Source organism: Protopterus annectens, chromosome 2.part0 (genome assembly GCF_019279795.1).
Source record: "Protopterus annectens isolate FY-2018-M chromosome 2.part0, PAN1.0, whole genome shotgun sequence".
Classification (NCBI taxonomy): domain Eukaryota; kingdom Metazoa; phylum Chordata; order Ceratodontiformes; family Protopteridae; genus Protopterus; species Protopterus annectens.
The window spans coordinates 1,543,579,167-1,543,597,056 of record NC_056728.1 but is presented as its reverse complement, the minus strand read 5'-3'; positions in this window follow the sequence as shown (position 1 = coordinate 1,543,597,056).

The following is a 17,890-nucleotide window of genomic DNA, read 5'->3' as shown; positions in this document are numbered from 1 at the left end:
GCCGTTTTCTTCTTGTTCTCTCTTTAACAGTACACCTGCCTGATGTGTGGCATATGACCTTGACAATCACATGTAGTATGACATGTGATCTGCTGACGTGTGCAATGACATGCATACATGTTTAACACAATGGTGAACTGTCAAATATACAGTGGGGTAATGGTGTCCCAATGCAGTGTTGTCTGTCCACCCTACAGATATAATGCACATTTAGCTGATGTACATGGCCATTGCAGGGAATCATGAGGTGTCTCTATTGCTATACAGTGTGAGTTACAGACATAGTTCATAGCCATGACTGTGTTCAGATACAATACATATATATTGTGGAATGTGACCCATGTCACTGAGGTGTATACACACTAAACCATGATGTGGAAGTTGTGACACAGGTCACAGAAGGGTATAAGGATGGCACCCCTGCACATCTGCAACCATATTGCTGCTGCCTGGCAACTATGGCCAGACATGGCGAACACGTCGGTACACCATGTCACACATGACATCTGTGTACCACACACACACACACACACACACACACACACACACACACACACACACACACACACACACACACACACACACACACACACACACACACACACACACACACACGCATACACATGAGGAGCAAGTATGACATTGATGTCTGACACCAGCAAGGGGAATGTACTGTACTTGTGGGCTGATGTGGATACTGTACAGGTGACTGCTGTCATGTTGTGACACCTGCAAGATGTTCAACACATCTTGTGTGGTGGATTGATGTTATGCCTACACAAGATGTGCACAGGCCTGTAGGATGTCTAGTGTTCCCCATCTACAATATAACCATTACACAAAGGCGATAGTTGGACCATGTATAGCCATTGTATGACAGGGTGGACACACAAGCACATCACGTCTACTGTGTGTGTTGCTCCATGTCTCTGGCCATCCTCCATGTCCATGTGTGTACATGTGTTAGCCAAATTATTGTGACGGGCATCTATTTCACATGTCTGTGTTGTCCCATATGGCATATACCTATAGATGTCATATGCTCCACTGATGACAGGGTTATGCAGACAAAGGGTGGTATGTGGGATATGTTTTCACGTTATGTAGGCAGTGTTGCAGCCAGACCACTAGATGTCATGGACATGTCAAGATAGCACATCACGTTGAGTGACATTCATAGCAGGGCTATGATCCACGCCAGTGACTCCTGTGGGCTGGCCATACTCCAGCCCAATGTGTAGTACTGTTTGTATTCCCCACATGTGTAGTTCTGATCTGCAGTACATGTCCCTACAGTGAACAGCACCTCCACCATTGTATGCACAGCTGTCCACACATCTGGCAATAACAGTTTGTGAGGATTCATGTTGGTGAGATGATTCACATAGTTTGCAAGTATTGCACAAGGGTAGGCATTGTGATGCATTGCAGGTCCGACCTGTATATTGTGACAGGACCATACATTATGTGTACATGCTGGAAATGGCCACATGGCAGATAGATCTGTGCATTACGATTCCTGATAAATAATAACAGTCTCACCTGCAACGGGCTGCTGTCACAGCAGAACACCAGAGGTACCTAAATAGGAGTAACACAGCAGTATGAGCATTATCCACGCCTGTATGGTAGCTACAGGGTGCAATGTGCATGTTAACACATACACCAGTACATTAGACTATACTATGGTGTATGCACATGTGTGCATACACAGAGTAGCGCACTATAGTATGCGGCCTGTGTGTATACATGCTTTGCATATGCTGTTACATTACATATTGTACAGTGACACATGCAACTATATGGAATATAGTTGTTATAGATGCAGTACTGACTTACCAGGCAACTCCAGGCAAAGTGGTTGAGAGACACCCACCTCCACAATATCGGCTAAGGCTTGTGGATGTGGTTCTACAGGTGACCCCAGGTAGGCCAGTAGCTCCTCAGCACATGTGAGTGGGGGCTGGGTTGGTGGTCCGTCACCTGTTGCACCTTGTTCCCTGGCAATTGCATTTGCACGCTGTTTTGCCCATCTAATGAGGTCTGTACAGTGTCTGCGCACCTGCTGGTATGTGCAGTTTTGGCCACCTTCATCACTAACCCTCCTGCGAAGTTCCATCCACAGGGCATCCCTCTGCTGTGCATCCTGTGGCACATGGCTGAACAGGATATCATGATTGTCAAGTAGGTATGGGATGAGGGACTTATCTTCCAAGCAGGTAAAAGGGGGTAGCCTTGAATACGGCATACCTGGAAGACATAATGATGGAGACAGGTCACAATAACTCACAGAGAGATACAGAGCTACAGCTGAACATACATGTGTATCACATTTATTACGTTTAAATAGTTGTATTTGCAAACCTACATGACACTGACATGTTTGTGTCACACACATGTGACACTCAATGGTGAGTGGATATTATCACCATATATGTGTGTGTGTGTGTCACCTGATTACATTGCTCATACTCCATGTGGATGCAGTCTTGATGTGGGCATGTCTGTTTGCCTGTACTGGTGTTCCTAACTATCAGCACATGGCTGGATATGTCCACATTAATGCAGTCAACCTTGATGCTGTGTATATGTCACATATAAAGACTTACACTGCCTTAACAGACATGACCTGTGACCCTGCAGACTTGCTCACATAAGGATTTACATGTATGTGTTCTGCCATATACATCTACACGGCACTGTACAGCAATTCAACATCCTGCCATGTATCACCTGTGTTGCACATGTGATACACATGGGACACTGGCTAGCCAGATGGTATTTGCAGGGATGGATATCAACTATAGCATGTACAGTCAAAGTCAACTAGTAGGCTATATGCCATGGGCCATGTATGAATCTAGGATGAAAGGTTACCTGGCAGTAGCCGACAAGTGGGTCTCTGGGGCCAGGTGGAGCAGTGCCACATTACTGATCAACAGGGTTAATGATACATTTACCATGCAGTCATCACACCATGTCTGAGAGGGGAGCGATGTGCAGCTTTGATGGACAGGAATGCATAATATGGCAGGACTATGTAAAGTGTATGGGACAAGGATCTGTCCAGCATGTGGAAGGTGGATGTCCATGAAGTATGTGTTTGAGATCAGGATGTGTACGTGTAGCATGTCCAACATCACTGAGATGGACATGGATTTATTCAGGGTATGCATCATGCTACATAGTGGAGATGGGGAATGGGAAGGCTGGTGTAGGCCATCTGCACATGGCCAATACCCCTTAAAGGAAATATGTGATCTGACATGGGTCACTTGAGTGTTGTGTATGGCTAGACAATGATCTCTAAATTCATGGATGGCACCCTGTCATTATTAGGGTTGCCACATATGACTACCTGACAGGTGTGGTGACGTAGCTATCACAGGAAAGACAACTGCCCAGCTGCATCCCTTACAAACAAGTGTTCATTATGTTGACCACTGCTTAGGCAGTAGTTCATGGGTACAGGGTTATTAACATAGAGGTGACAATGCAATATGTAGCTGTCAGATTGTGGCCATATGTCACACACACCTCACCCACAAAGCCCCTTCTGTATGTTGTCCACAACACTCCTGAGTCAGCTATTGCTCCTAGGTCATAGTTATTTGCATACTTCAATAGGCAGATGCCTTCTGTTTGTCTGTGAGGTATGGACTATAATGAGGGGGAATACAATTCATTAACCCTGACTTACTGTAGCTGCCACTGGTGTGATGAGCATGTATTATTCAGACACCTTCTGTAGTGTTGGTTCTGCCAGCAGTCCCATTGCAAAACACTCCTGTGACATAGGAATGTACATCTAGTATACCGAGTGCAGGAGGTACACAGTATGGGTGATGATGTCCTATGACCTGGCAAAGTTATGATATGCAGTGTAAAATCAACCTTACTGTCAACTACATCTGTACTGCTGACATCAATTATTTGATCAAGGTTCATGGCCTTCCAGACCAGACTCAGCAAGGTAGTAGTACAGTACTTCCCATTATCAGTGGTGTCTTCCCCCTTTGTGGGTTGTGATACCTGTTGGTGTGCACCATTCAGTGTGTACACAGCCTGACATGGAGCTATGTTTTACATGATGTGTACATGGAGAGCATCTTGTTTTGCCATATGTGTATGATACAACCTGTGATGTGGACAGGTCCCATGCAGCCTGAGTGCAGGTTGCACCTGCATAGTTGTGGGGACGGGGGCCCTGTGATGTACATGGATATATGATTGTGTACCTGTTGGGGGGGGGGGGGCAGTGTGTTTATGTTATCCAAGACCCTATCGGGATTGCTTATTCATGCTCAGCACTTGTTCAGAACTTGTAAGAACTACGTAAGCTACTAATTACTATAGCACTCAATCTTCCTCATTACCTAGAGGTAAACAGGTTTTGTACATACTTTTCTCACTTGCTTAGAGTAAAATAGCTCTTGTACTCACTTTCCTCACTTATCTAGGGGAAAGTAGTTCTATATTCAGGCATGTCCAAGAGTCAACTGCCAGTGTTCTCTCCTGTCTATCTGATGAATCTGGACATCTTGAGGCAATGTACACATTGCCTCATGTACACAGACAAGCCTCACTGCCTACCACCCAACACTACAACCTGTGAGGGAAGCACTTATCTAGCCAAACTGGAGGTAAAGCTCTCTCCACCCAAGCCTGACCCTGACAGTCATGTGGAGAAGGTAAACATTCGCACCATACCACACTCATCACATAGTCTCACTGAATCCACCCCATCATTAACGGAGAAAACTACTCGTGTACCAACTCATTAGCTCAATGCTTTCTGGAATTCATAAACACCAATGCCCTGGATCAACATATCCACACACCCACCAGAGCAACAATATCCTAGACCTAGGCATTACCAACATGAGTGACCGGTGCTCCACACCTGAAGTCAACTCCTCATTGGTCTGATCCGACCATGAGCTGAACACCGGTGATATCCACATCCCGCCCCCACCCCCCATTAAGGGAACCACAGTATAATATATCTACAAAGCCAACTTCATGCTTCTTAAGACAGACGTGGTGAACGTCATGACACCCATGCAGATGGACAATACTGTTACAACTGCTGAATCCTACACAAATGCACTGTAAAAGCACTTACACGAGTGCATGGATTGTGCTATCTCAAACAGAACCAAGACGCTATACTCCTAATTAAGGAAGCCAGTCTGGTGGTCCCCTGCCCTAAACAAACTATACTACAGGAGGAAGACACTGTTGCAAACGAGAGTACAATCCCATGCATGCAGGAGCTCCCTGGTCAGCCTCAGTAAGAAGGTGAGATCCATTATAAGATCCTCCAAAGATAGCTACAAAAACAAAACCGTCACTAATTCCAACAACAACCACAAAGCATTCTATAGCTAAGTCACATATCTCCATGTTAACACCCAGATCTGCTCTGAGTTACAGCACAAAGGCACGAACATTACAGAACCAACTGATATTACCAACATCCTGGCAGATAAGTTCAGTGCTACCACACTCTAAAGCCAATATCACAGTATCCATGGGACCGGACAACATCCCAGGCTGATTTTACATGAACTTCAGAATATACTGGCTCCCCACCTATGCACCATGTTCAATAATAGTTTGATCAGCTTTCATGGCTCTGATTTTATATTTGACAAAATGTAAACCTTTTTTTTTGGTTTACATTTCTTCATGCTTACGCTATGCCTGCACCACTTCATGAATCTCTATATACCTTCATTTGCATGCTACACTGCTACGCATGGGGTAATTAGCATACATGCACCGGGAGCTGCTCAGCTCTGGTGTACGCTGGTAGTGCATGTGGAAACAGCTTGTACCTGAATTGCTCAGCAGCCATATTTGGCGGTAGATCGCCGATGCTACTCCGGCGCCTGGCGCAAGCTTCATGAATCCTGGGGATAGTCTCATTATCTTTAGAAAAACTTGAGAAGAACAAATGTTTCATTGTATACCTAACATTATTTTTATCCTCTTTATTATATTGTCTTACTGGTAAAATGATCATAGCCCATCACAAAAATGCTTATAGTATAGCAGGTGAAAAATAAAATGTATTAAAGAAAATGGTTCAGCCGGTGCAGTATAAAAATTGTTATCACCTCAGTGACCAAATGTGCTTGTCTGAAATATCAGACAAGCCTGAAATAAGATCTGTCCACACTGTTGCTTGCCCTGCTCTGGAGAAGAGTTCTCCTGATGTTCTTGCAGAAGTTTGTCATGGCTATGCTAATTTAATTTTTTAAGGTCTGTTCTTAACAGCACATGCATTACTTGAAGTCAATTTTCTGATATCTGGGTGTGCTTTCATAAGTTGAGAAGAGCCAGATACAGTAGCTGTTGACTGTTCCACCTTTCCCATTTCCTTCCCACTCTTCTTAGATAATTGAGAAGGCTGTTTCAGTGTAATACCAAGACCATGGGTCTCTGGACCCTGCTTGTCTGGCACAGCCTCTGGCTTTGATCCAGGTTTAATTTCCTCTCAAGTTAAGTTCACTTTAGCTTCAACATCAGCTTTATTACACTGCTTATTTCTTAAGCACAAACTCAATATGAAAGTGAAGCACAGAGATGTAATATAATAGTAACGGTAATCTGTAATCCAAAATATTGCACGGTGTGTAAACTATTCAAAGCAGCTGCATTCAAAACACAGTTCAAATAAATAAATAAATACCAAATTCAAAAGTATAGAAACAAAATAAATATTAAATAAATGCAAAAGAAGCTATAGTACCAAAATATATAAAATATAGGAAGCATAATAGTCTAAATCGAACTATAAAACTTTAACTTTTACTCAGTCTGTATGCTGTATTTGAGTGATACTTAAATGCACAGTGAATTTCTGGGCCTTTGTCTTTTTCTGAAAATTATTTTATTTATTTTATTTTATTTGCAGTTGGTTTACCGGGATAGTCCATTGGGTCAATAAGAACCCGTTTTCAATGGAGTCCTGGGGAGAAAAGCTCCAAAACAAAGGTTACAAAAGAGATTACAGCAGTTTACAATTTCAATCATTTGTAAGTTAAAGACAAAGCTTTAAAACATTGGTAAACAAAAAAGATTACAGCAGTTTACAATTGTGGTAGTTTGTGGGTTCAAGACAGAACAAAGATTAAGCATTTACAAAGGAATTTTTTTTTCATTTTGTAGAAACACTAAGATTTAAGCAGGTATAATAAAAATGTTAAGGTTACATTTTGTAGAAAAACAAAGCATTGCTGCAGTAAATATATAGTTTCTTGAATGAAATAGTAGAATAAAAGAATTATAAGATGTCATTACAATTGGCTTATTATTCGGTGTCTGGTAATATATGGTAATATATGGTAAAGCTGCCCATAGGAAGTGAAGAATAGGCTAGGAGGGGTGGGAGCAGGAGCATTCCCATGAGGATGTTAGATGTGAGTGCAGTGATTTTTTAAAAGCAGGGAGGTTGGTGGTGATACGGATGGAGGGAGGAAGGGAGTTCCATAGGCGTGCCAGGGCAAAGGACAGGAGGTTTTGTCCTGGAGAGTGACGGGGTTTGTACAGTTCTATTAGGTTTTGGTTATTAGATCTTAGGAGTCTTTGTGACAGGTGCATTTTAAAGGTAGAGCTGAGAGAGGGACAGAGGGAGGGCTGAAAATTAGTTTATGAGCAAAAGTAAGCTGAGTATAGGAGAGATGGTTGGGAAGCTCTAGCCAGTTAAGTTTGTGGAGAGATACACAGTGATGGGTAGATGATTTGTGGCTAGTTGCAAATTTGGCAATTTTATTATAACAAGAGGACAGTTTTGTTTTGAGAGAGGATTGTAGGTTTGTTAGCAGAGGGGCACCATAAAGGAGGGAAGGGATGAGAAATGTAGTAGCAAGAGTGAGCTTAGTAGATGTAGTGAGGAATCGATTGTGTCGATAGAGCATGCCAAGTTTTTGGTGGGTTTTTTTTATGTTTAGTTGTAGGTGGTTATTGAATTTAAGCTGGTCGTCAATCTGGACTCCTAGTAGTTTGGTTTCAGATACCAGTTCAAGAGGTGTGTTATTCTGGCTAGCGATGGAAAATAGTTTTCTATCAATGGTGTTGGTTTTTGAGGGGGAAAATACCATAAGTTTAGTTTTTGATGCATTGAGTGCTAGATGATTCTCCATCATCCACTGTTCTGTGGTAGAAAAGGCGTCTTGAGTCAGTTTTAAGAGAGCAGGGATGGATGTGGCTGAACAGATAATTGTGGAATCATCTGCATATTGAATAAGTTTAGCATGAGGTATTGAGTGGACAAAATCATTTATAAATATATTGAAAAGGAGAGGACCCAAAATGGAACCTTGGGGGACACCAGTGGGTGTGTTAAGGAAAGAGGAGATGGCTTTTTTCCATTTGACAGCTTGTTGCCTGTTGGAGAGGATAGCTGGTGAACCAATTGAGAGAGGAATGGGATAGGGTTTAGGTTATATAGTTTAGTTAGGAGAAGGTTGAGAGAGATGGTATCAAAGGCCTTAGAGAAGTCAAGAAAGAGCGTAGATACAGTAGGGCCAGACTCTCTGGCTTTATTTACAGTTTCCAGGAAGGAAAGGAGGGCAGTCATGGTGCTGTGGCCGGGTCTGAATCCGTGTTGTGTGGGAGTTAGTAAGTTATTATCTAAGAGATAGGGAAGGAGTTGAAGATGAATACATTTCTCTAGAAGTTTTGATATAGGAGAGAGGATGGCAATGGGACGAAAGTTAGTAATATTGTTATTATTGCCTCCTTTGTGCAGAGGAATGATGAATGCCCTTTTCCAGAGTTTGGGTACAAGCCCTTCTTGGATAGAACAATTGATTAGGATGCTGATGGGGAAGGCAATGGCTTCGGCAGCTATGCTGAGGAAGGATGAGGGAATGTTATCGGGGGCATTGGTGCATGGTTTTAGTTTTTGCAGGAGTTTTCTTATGGTAGAAGTAGGAATGGGTTTTAGGGAGAATGGTGGGAGTTGAGTGATTGGAGATGAAGGGGATGACAAGAGGGGGGATGCAGAAGCAGGGGGTGAGGTGTTATTAGAGAAGGATGAGGTTAGTTTGGTAATAGAGTCTATGAAAAAAAGAGTTGAATTGGGTAGCCAGATCTATATCTAGTGCATTTGGGTCTGGGGTTGGGTTTTCTGCTGTGCCAGGTTTTAGGAGGGTAGTGATGCCTTTCCAGAATTTTTGAGGATTGGTTTTGTGGTTGTTTTGGAGTAAGGAGAAGTAATTCTGTCGATCTGCTGTGATAAGTTTTTTTACGGAATTGCGGAGTGTTTTGAATTCATTAAGGGTGGTTGGAGTTTTGCATCTTTGGTACTGTGCCCAAGTTTTGTCTCTAAGTCGCATGACAGTTAGTGTGCTTTTTGTTAGCCAGGGGGCGGAGTTGTTTCGTATTCTTTTGGTTTTTATGGGGGCAAGACTATCCAGTAGTTTAAGGAAAGTTGTATTGAAGTGTGCAACAGCATTGTCCAAGGGTAGTGTTTTAGGGGTTCCAGTTTATTGATTTTAGGAGTCTGAGAAGGTTATTGGGTTGAAGTTTTAAGGTTCCGAGTGCTGATGTAATTATGAGTTACATGTAATGGAGATGGCAGTCGTCTAGTGAAAATGGGAAGGTGATCAATGAGGGAGTCAGGAAGAGTTCCACTATCAGTGTAGTAGTGAGGGTGAGAGACTAATATCCAGTCTAGGGTGCTGCCACTGGAGAAGTCTTTAGAGGGCCTGGTAGTGAGGTTGATTAGCTGAGAGTACTTATATAGGTTGATGTTTAGGGGGTGTGTAGGAGAATTAATGGAAGACCAATTGATATTTGTGTCTCCCATGAGAATGGTTTCATTACTGATATTGGTAGAAAGCCAGGATAGGATATCCTCAAGTACAGAGGTATTATCTCCAGGGGGGATGTAAAGTGAGGCTATGCAAATTTGTTTGTGTTTATTTAATTGAAACAGAACTAGAACTAATTCAGCATTGGAGAAGTGAGGAATGGGTTTGTTGTAGGGAGTAATGGAAAGGGTGGATGAGTAGAGTAGAGCTACCCCACCACCCTTCTTGTGGGCCCTGTCTTTTCTGATGATAGAGTAGTTTGGTGGCACTATTTCAATATCTTTTATGTAAGGTTTTAACCAGGTTTCAGAAATAGCTAAGATGTCAGGTTTGTTGTTGAGAAGCCAGGCATGGAGATTGGGGATTTTGTTAACTATGCTTTGGGCATTTAGAGAAGCAAATAGGATGGATTGAGATGTAGGGGAAGTAGTGTTTGGGCCTGGGTTAGGGTGTATATCTCCAGATAGTAGTATGGTTGTTAGGTGTTGGATTATGTTGATGAGATGTTTGGATTGCCTTGTTTGTATATTGTATATTTTCAGGTTTGAGTAGATATTGATGGTTAAAGAGGGGTTAGCGAGTTTATAAGTAGAGGATAGTTTGTAGTGAAAAAATAGATGGGTATAAATGGGATATAGTCCAGAGGAGATTGAGACAAATGAGTGTAAGTGAGTTGAAGGGAGTGAGCTGGTTGTGTGAAGTAATGGTGTGTGATTTGTGGTGTTGGGCTGGGAAAGGTAGTGGATATAAGTAAGGCTCAGAAGTAGTAATAGTTGGATTGAGAATGACAGAAGTTTTGTAAGCATATTGAGGCTTAGCTAAGGTAGAATATGTAGTGTTGGGAGAAGAGATTAGAAATATATATTGTGTTGTTAAATATGAAGGGAGGTGTGATGTGTGAGGAGGTGAATTATAGGGTGTAGAAGATGGTGATGAAAGGAGAGGTATTATAGATAAAGAGGAAGTAGGAGTGGTAAGGAAAGGGAGGTGTAATATGTAGGGAGGAAGTAGGAGTGGTTAGGTGAGTATAAGTGTAGATGCACTGGGGTGGGTGGAATTTGGGGTAGGGTAGGGGAGCGGAGTGAGCAGGGCTTAACGGAGCAGTTGGAACAATCCAAGATAGAGGATCAGAGAAAAGTATCAGCAACAGGAGTCAATAAAGAAGGTAGGTGGGTAGGTATTGTATGCTATATGGGAACACAGAAGTGAGGTTAACAAGGTGAGAAAGAGAGAGTTTGAGATATAGCAAGGAGAGAGTGGATGTAAAAAAAAAAGGTAGGGAGTATGTATATTTGTTAAAAGAAATGGAAAGTATAGCCAGTGTTGGGTGCAGAAGCCACTAAAGAACTAGTTTCTTTCTAGGTATGTAGTGATAGGGTGCTGCCACCTAGTAGTAGTAGAAAGTGATAATAAAGGATAAAGGTAAGAAACGATATAAAGACCTTAGGTGGAACTAAGTGGTTAAAAGGGTATAGTGTTAGGAGGGGGGGGCTGTAGTGAATGGTCCGTGGTAGGCTGCTTTAAGGAACGCACTCTCAGTAGGGCATACAAGCAGAAAAATGGGTAATAATAGTAGTGAAGCAATGAGTATAGAGGTAATTTCTTTGGCTACATACATTCATACACAGTGTGATATAGGGAGTCCTTGCAGTATGTTGCTTAGTAGTAGGCCAGGGCTAGCAGGCAAACATTCAGGGAGTTCTTCTGGGTAAAAACAGTTGTTCTTCCTTTTGAGTATATAGGCAGGGAGGGAGTACCCAGGGTAGAATACTGTAAAATAAAACAGAAGAGAGATACACAGTGGGTTAAGTTATTTAGGATAGCAAGTACTGAGTGATGAGGGATTGACAGAAGAACAAAGAGTTAAGCAAGAGTCTGAGGAGTTGGAGAGTCAACTAGGATATAATTACATAGTGAGTAAGACAATGGAATAAAGTAAAGGCTGAGTGATAGACTGTATTGGGAGAGTAGCTAGAAGAGGAAGAAGTGGAAAGCCAAGGATAAGGTTAAAATACAGCAGAGGGCCAGCCAGTGATAGACAGTTTATTCATACATTTTAATCACTCTACGTACCATGCAGCTGAATAATGCAACAGGTATATCAAGAAAAAAGAAAGTACTAGTAACAAGCAAGTGTCTAACAGTGAGATACAGTATAACAAACTATGTGAAAAATAATAAAACACTGTTTCTATGTCTAAATGCACTTCAGGTAGAACATATAGGGTCGCCTTATAGCATTAAGGGAAAATACAATATGGCAGTGTAAGAGTCAAGATAATGCAAAACAATTGCTCTATGGGCCCACCAATTTTGCGGTCCCAGCCCCAAAATGTTTTAAAGACGCACTCTATCAATTGCCCAACTATATACTGCAAAGAAGACAATATGGCAGCATAAAAGTCCAAGAAGAAAATAGGTATATAAACGCTGTGTGGTCCCTCCAACTACGGGCACATCAAGCCCAAAAATGTTGTCCAGATTGCCTTGGTCAACTACCCAAACTATAGCTTAGATAAGGTACAATGTGGCAACATAAGAGGTAGGAAACATGTACAGGGAGCACTGAGGTTCCACCAAATGTGAGCACTTCAGCCCAGTATGTTTTAACAGACCCACTTACACAACTACCAAACTAATAAAGTAAAAAGAATACCATGAGGTATCATGAGAGCCTGGAAAAAAGTACAGAATGCTCTGTGAACCTGACAAACCAGCCGTTTAAGCCTAATAAGTTAAACATGCATAAACTAAAGCACTGCTGGTGATTCCTTGCAGCGTGAGAAAGTAAACCTATATGTTCTTGCCTGTGAGTGATAAAGCTGCTTTCTTTTTCACCTGGTCCATTTTGTTTTCTGTTTTAAGAAATCTTCTTGGCCTGGTGGCTTTCTTCTGTGTGAGAGATAGAGACTTAAATTAGGCAGGGCACACATTTCACATGTTTTTTCATTGGTTAAATTGTTTGAGTGATACTTTACACACTGAATTTCTGGGCTCTTGTCTTTTTCTGAAAAGATTTCAAGCCAGCATAAACTAAAGCACTGCTTGTGATTCCCTGCTAGTTTTTCCCCAGCCATCCTCCCCTTCATTGGCCTGCTTTTTAAACCTGGTGTTTTTAAAATGCACAACTCTACCGTAAATTCAGCTTAATAAGCTCCTCCCTTTCTACACTCCTTTTGATATCCTGAATTATTTATTTGCCTTTCATTGTGCTTATATTGAAAAAGTGCATTTTGCCTCTCATTGTCTTTTCTACTGATTTATTTGTTCTGAATTCATTATCTGGCTAGCTGTTGGATAAAGTAGCACATGTTTACACTCTAGCAAACACTTGTTTTTGCATCAAGACATCAGTGGATTTTTCCAGCTAGGGCATTGGGAAATAGACTGGTCGGTTTAGGTTGGGGAAACACTTGAGATTGAATGGAGGGCTTATTAATCATCTAATCTTGTTTTTAGTGCCTTTATAAATTCTGTACAATTGAGTGGCTCTTGGCTCATTTATACAAAGTGAAGACTTTTATAGAATAATTACACTTTTAAAAGTTATTTTAAGTACACTGCTGTATATGTATCTTTAAGTTTGTTTGTGGTAGCATTTCATATTTTTTAATTTTGTTTGTGGTAGCATTTCACTCCAGACTCTCCTTTATTGTGCTTTTACATTAAGAGGACTGGGATTATTCCTCTAGTGGCACTAGTTGTTTACCTGGTCTATCTGTGCTGGGAAGCACAAAAAAAATCTATAAATATCTTTTTGCACTTCTCTTATATACTGTGACTATACTTTAGCAAACTGCTGCAGCTTTAAGTAGTTAATTGTACTGTATTACATTGTATCTTTTAGTTGTAGGACTGTTGTGGGTAATTTGTATGGTTTTGTTACACTTGGGCACTTGGGCTAAAACCAGCTATTCTACATTAAGAAGGTGTTTTTCTGCACCCTTGTGGCAGAAGTGTGCTGATCTAACTTGTCTGGGTTGGGGATTGCTGATTGAAAGTTTATTGTTTGCTTTCCTGACTGGTAGCATGGACACCGGAACCACAGAGAGAGGGGGGAGGGGGCCCCCCACTTTTGCAGATCATCCATACATCCCGTCTGACCCATATTACATCTTTATTTTTGAATTGTTTTTGTTTTCCGCGCTTTAGCTGACGTCATCGCATGTGCGATGATGTCAGCTCATCCCAGCCTGTCAGAGTTGAGCTTGCGGCGCATATTTCCAGGTTTCCATCTGGTTTTTGCAAGCAGAAATGGATATATTTATTTTTGGAAGCTGCCTGCTGTGCTGCGAGAGGATGGTTTGTAATGCCTGCTGCCTGGGTGAAAGCTGCTACGAGCAGGACGGTGTGTGGACTGTTATTTTCAGAGTGAGTAAACTGTTATGAACGGTGTTTTGTGTGTGTGTGTGTGTGTGTGTGTGTGTGTGTGTGTGTGTGTGTGTGTGTTTTCTGCATATAAGGGAAGCAGTATAGTGCAACAGATTTAGATGTCTTACCCGAAACCTTCTCGTTTCTGCTTTCTGCACAGTTCTTCACTCCTTTTTTTCATTACTGCGGTATATCTGATATTGACAGAAATAGTCTCTGGCTACTGACCATGATCTGAGTTAATATGTTTCTTCAAAGAAGTACTTTTATCTCTTACAACAGGTCACAACACATTTGGCTGTCCATTGTGGAGAGAGCCTCATTTCCCCACTGCAGATGTAGAACTGGGGTAGTAATCTTTATTTTGCTTAACAAGAATCCTGTTTAATCTCAGCTGTGTATTAGTGTATTTTGCATAGCAGCTTGTCTCTTCCAATAATGCTGTAAAGTTCCACGAAAACAAGTGGAATAAGTGAAATAGCTCAGTGCAGCCTTATGCTGGCCATGAAATTATAGTGTAAATGAGCTGACACAGTGACTTCATGCCCCGCTACACAAGCAGCAAGTCTCAGGTAACAGCATTGGGTTGCATATGAGATCTTATGACACTCTTTTAGCCCTGTGCCTTGGGGTATGTGGATGGATATCTCAATCAGTGCATTTGAAAATACAGGAAAACATCTTGAAATAAAAAAACAGCAAAAATACTTTGCAAAAATACAAAAGTATCAGAACAGTGATTGTAACCCACAGATTTCCACAACCAGCAAATGCCATTCCCATGCTACAATTTCTACCCCCTTCTACCATTTTATTTTGTGTGTGTGAGCAACCTCCTTCAGAAAAGAAAAAAGGTAATGAAATTCTTGTGTGTGTGTGTGTGTGTGTGTGTAAATGCCCCCAACAGGATACATCTGGTGGCTAGAGATACTTAGGCTCAAACCCTGCACCTTGGGTACAGGTAAAAAGAGCCTAATGTCCCTAGCCACCATCACTTGTAAATTTATGCCTCACATTTGGGCTGTATTTCCCCATTATTGGCTTTGTTCTGTATTTTTGTGCTAAGAGGTTGAGAGCTATGGTGAGAAGTGAGAACCGAATTCACTAAATGATATAATAGCCATTTAAGTTTGTCTTCCTGTCTTTCAAGAAACTGCTGGTTTAGCTTACTGGTATGTTGTTCTGACTATAGCGCACATTATTCTAGGTTCAAGTCTTGGCAGTGACATGCATGGTGATAACGCAACATTTTATGCAAGCAACTTTCCAAAATTATACAAGCAATGTTTAAAATGTGTCCCTGGTTTTTGGTCTCCCCCCCCCCCCCAATTGAAAATAAGCTCAAGAAGCTGTGTAACATGCCTATGCCTTACACTACTGTGATTCTGTATTTATATATTGTGTGTTATCATGGAAATTTTGTGAATAGGGTAGTTTTGTCATTATTGGTGCATGCATTTTGCTTCATTGCCTACTGGAAAATGTTCAAACATTAAATTTAAAATGAAGTTGTGTGTGGAAGTAGACCTTTATGATGGAAATGTTCTGAATAGGGCAGCTTTGTCATTATTGGTTAATGCATTTCTGTTTCATTGCCTACTGGAAAAATGTTTAAACAATAAATTTAAAATGCGCTCCATAACAACTGTGCTGTATTATACAAGGAATATAATTTAATACAATCAGGAAGGTGAATCAAAGAATGCATACATGTATGCATGGCCCTAAAAATGTGTTTGAAAACAGCCCAGAGGAAAGTGTGAAAGACTCAAAATCATGGGCAAATTTTAAGCTTTACTCTTGTTACCAAAGCAATGGATGAAGGTAAAACAGTTCACACCACATTACCTTGACCTGGCCAAACCTTTTGACACAATCCCTTACTCAGGTGTAGGACAAAAGATGAATAATGTAGGAGCAAACACTTACATCACCAGCTGCATTGCCAACTTGGCTCACAGGATGCAGGAGATCAAAACAGGGGAAGAGACCAGTCACCAATGGAGTCCCCCAGGGTTCGGTGCTGAGACTTTTTCTGTTTGGCATATACATCTCAAAAGTAAAAGGAAATACCAAAGAGCTTTGGCCAGCTAAGTTTGACATGACTGCAAGCTAGGATAAGTTATTGAATCCCCAAATGATGCAGGAAGGTTTGTCCCAAATAATAACTGGTGTCAAAATCATGACAATGCCCTCTGAGAACTGATCCAATTGTTTGGCATTTCGGAACTTGTGTGTACAGTGACCTAACTTTTGACCAACATGTGCCCAGAGTCATAAGAAAGCCTTTCTATATTGCACAGCTTATAAACAAATTGATTGTGACTAGATCTAGAGATGTTGTTGTCCCCCTTTACAAAGCTCTCATTATGTCAATAATTTTGTATAATGCCCACTTTAGTATGCATCTGTCCAGCCCCATGCAACAATTGGAATACCTTCAGAGATACCTTACTAAAAGGATACAAGTCCTAAACAATAGGTCTTGCATGGACCACCTCAAAGATTTATTACTATACTCAGTATCCAACAGAATGCTTAGAGATGACATTTCTGGCATACAAAGCATCCTCCGACATAATACAGATGGACCTACTGAACATCAGCAAGTCAAATGGCATCAGAAATACTCAGTCCAGGTATCTAAACTGAATGTTGTGGAGAGATGGATATATATATATATATATATATATATATATATATATATATATATATATCACAGAGGCTACCACTGTTCTGGAACAGACTATCCATAAAAAAAAATAAAAAAATCCATCCATATTCAAATGCAACTTGGATCTAAGGATGGGTAATAGAAAATGTACTCCAGGATTTCCCCTCATGCCACTAATGGATAGAGGCAGTTCCTAAATGTTGCATCCCTTACATGGCGCCCTCAAATTATCTATGGTATGATCACAGTTGTTCTCACTAGGGCTAATATACAATTATCAGCCATGGGGATAACTAAGACCAATCAGAAAATGTTAATTCAAGCACCAAAAGGGAATTGGCTAAGCTTAAATGTCCTTCAAGTGAACCTATGTTGTGGTAGCAAATAGTTATAAAAAAATTACCCTTTTTAGTTCACTAAGTGGCCTGTCACCCTCCACCCCCCCAAGTCTTTAACAGCTTCCAGCGCCTATGACTGGTAGTTAGCCTAAAACATGTTTCTCTTTGCTTGTATTTAAGCCTTGCATTTGCATGGGGCTGTTCTTCTCACAGTGGCAGTTAGCAGTGCCCTTGTAAAGATACAAAAGCCTAGGAGTTCAATTCTTCCATAACCAGCTATCAGTGAACCCCTCCCAAGCTTTTCTGCTTCTCTAGGATCAACTCGTTTGCACAATGAGCACTGTTGCCTTATTCATCAACCTTAGCCTACACAAAGTATAGGCCCCTCTTGTAGTCTCTGCACTACCAGTACAGTCCTGTCAAATTAACCCATTCCCTTCCCTAATAAAACATACAGTAAGAGCCTGCTATCATGGATAGGCAGTTTGTCATTATGTAAATGAACTGAAAAAAATAAACCAGTAAATCCTGAAGCAACCAAGTATACCAAGATACTGGCAAAGGCATTAGCCATGCCTATTGTGCCTTTTTAGACAGTGTCAAAATAACCAACCTCCCAACATAACAAAATCCTCTCTAGATAAACTCAAGGTGCTACTGCTTAACGCAAAGCAACAACAATA